Here is a 2,675-nt window from a genome sequence, read left to right as displayed (position 1 = left end):
GATTTAGCTTATCATAAAATGTGCCCACTTATCCCAGAACATTCGTGGATGAGCTGTCTTCTCCTTCCTTGCCTGCAGCTGCCCCTGCTGTCCACTCATCCTCGGGCAGTGAGTAACCCTGCCTCTGTCTCTTCTAACTAACCCTTCGCTGTAACAACACAAGGTTCCAGCCAAGCACAGACCTTAGCCACAGAAAATGCAGCCCCCTCGTGGCGGGGGGGGATGTTATCTGTCACTCTGTGAGGGGACCAGGATCAGAAATACCCTGCTTTCCTGCAGTATCTACAGTGCTGTGCAACCCAGCTCCTGGTACACGTGGTGGGAAAGCCCCCTATGAGGCTGGGCAGTCACATCTTGAGATGGGCACATTTTCACCTCTTCTTTTGGGATGAACGAGGAGTTGCATGAGCCAGGTCCCCCTTCAAAGAAGGACTTGTTGCCCCAATTATCAGCAAGAAGCCTCCAGCTATGGTCCCCCCAGGAATAGCCCCAGTTGCAGGCTGGCATCTCGCCGTTGACGATCACCTCTTCTGGCCCCGCCCACTAACCACAGGGTTAGTCACAGTGGGTATAAGGGCCCAGTCATCCTAGCCCTGCGCGGATGACTTTGCAGGACTATATACGCTCGAGAGCCCCAGAGTGGCCTGAGACCTGTCAGACCTGCACCACAGTTCCACTTCCCCTGCTCTCTGCCCTTTCCTTCCATAGGTTTTTTTTTCCCTAGTAAACATCCACTGTGCCCTACCAACCCCGTCTCAGCCTCTGCTCTGGAGAATTCAATCTGGGACACCTTGCTCGGGGTGGGAGAACAATGGGTCCACGACGAACGATCCCTGATCCTAATTTCCAGGCTCCCTTGCACCTGGGGCAGAGCATGTGACCCAGCTCTAGCCAACGAGGCATCATGGTAATTCTATTGGGGGATAGAGGGACATTTGTCAAGAAAGGTGCTTCTTGCTTCATAAAGGGGGACAAGTTCCACCAGCCTCCGTTTTCGTCCTTGATAGATGTGACCCCTGAAGCTGCTGTCCCCTTATGACCAACAGGTGGCAGACATGAGAGGAACATCAAGAGAGATGCAGAGACAGTAACCCTGAAACTACTGAGCCTCCAAACCAGATATAGCCACCAGCTACCTCCAGACGCCGTGGTACATGAGAACAATCAACTCCCGTCTGTTACAATGCGGTCCCTTCCTGCAACAGAACACGCGCCTAGCAGACAGTGAAGGATGTGGAAACTGCCGCCACTGTGTCCTCTGCATTCCAGCCAGGACAGGCACTCTCTCGTCTGCGTCACTCACCGTCCACAACAGCTTCGTAGAAACACATGGGGGAGGGGGAGCTTGCCTAGCCCTGCTGGGACCACTGACTTGTCTTTGCCCAAGTACAAGGCAACCATATTGAACCAAGTCTCCTGGCCCTGGACCCTGAACCTGGAAATCGTACGCTCCATCTCAGACACGTGGCTGTGACAATCACATGCACAGGAGCACCAGGACATGCTCTGTCTGTTATGACGGGGAGAAGCCATTCTGACCCCAACCCCTGCCCTTACCTCATTCTATCCGCTCCTGCCTGATAGCTTTGAAACATCAACAGTCTTTGTTTAGAAAAATCTTAGAACGCGGAAATGCATTAGGAGAGCAGGGCACCCCTATCACCTGAGCTCTTTGAAACGCACTATTTTGCTTGGTTTTTGCTTAAGAAAGTGGCCATCAAGACGTTTCTAATTCTGGCTACCGCTTCAGGAAGGCAATCAGGTACCCACATACCTCAGCATAATTTACTTTTTTCTATCCAAGTAAACATGACTCCTGTCTGTGCCTCCCAACATAGAAAGGGAGAAAGCTGCTACAGTCCACCGGGACAGTTAGCAGCACAATATCCATCATTTTTTCCACAAAGGTCTCACTTAGAGAAAGCGGGAATCCCTTCTGAATTCTACTGACACCAACCCAACTTCGCAAGACCCAAGCATGCAGTGATATTTCAAGTCTGGGCTCCCTTTGCACGTTCACTCACTTCCATCCATTCAACAAATACTTATTGAGTGCCAGATATTTTTTTCATGAATTAGAGATACAACATATTCCTAGGTCTCCTTAAATCACTCCCCTGCAGGACATACAGTAAAACTGGAAATATGCGGAGAAGATCAGCACGACCCCTGTGCAAGGATGATGTGCGCAGCCAGGAATCATTCCATATTGTATTCTGTGTCTCACTCTCAAGATCAGGCCCTTCACTTCCCCGTGAGCTCCCACCAACAGATGGCCCTTACCTGCCAACTGTGTAGCTCCTACCACCTACTCCTGGGCCTTACACACCACCTGCTTGGAATTCAGACCAGGGTAATGAGTAGAAACTGAATGTCTTCCAGATTCACAATCGAAAATTTTATAGACATTTCTGTTTGAGAATACACCAGTGAAATCATGCCATCCCCCTAACAGCCCCATGAACAAGGCACTATACTTATACCCATTTTACAGATGAGGGAAACTGAGGCCAGCAGCCATTGGAATAACCAGACCAAAGCCACCTGGCTAAACTGCAGCAAAGCTGGCTTCCAAAACCAGAAAAATCCACCACTCAACCAATCCAACCTCCACCTCCCAGAACACTCTTTCACCTCCTTTAAGTCCAAACAGGATTTCATCTGTGGACCATTGC

The 2,675-nt window shown here is 50.3% G+C and overlaps 1 pseudogene; it reads left to right on the top strand.

Moving 5' to 3' along the window:
- The first annotated feature begins 2,100 nt into the window (after window positions 1-2,100).
- On the top strand, window positions 2,101-2,214 carry LOC130834190 (U6 spliceosomal RNA; annotated as a pseudogene).
- Window positions 2,215-2,675: the final 461 nt, after the last annotated feature.

This window comes from Hippopotamus amphibius, chromosome 12, assembly GCF_030028045.1.
Source record: "Hippopotamus amphibius kiboko isolate mHipAmp2 chromosome 12, mHipAmp2.hap2, whole genome shotgun sequence".
Classification (NCBI taxonomy): Eukaryota; Metazoa; Chordata; class Mammalia; order Artiodactyla; family Hippopotamidae; genus Hippopotamus; species Hippopotamus amphibius.
The sequence above is the reverse complement of the archived record's forward strand: the minus strand, read 5'-3'. Positions and strand labels throughout refer to the sequence as shown.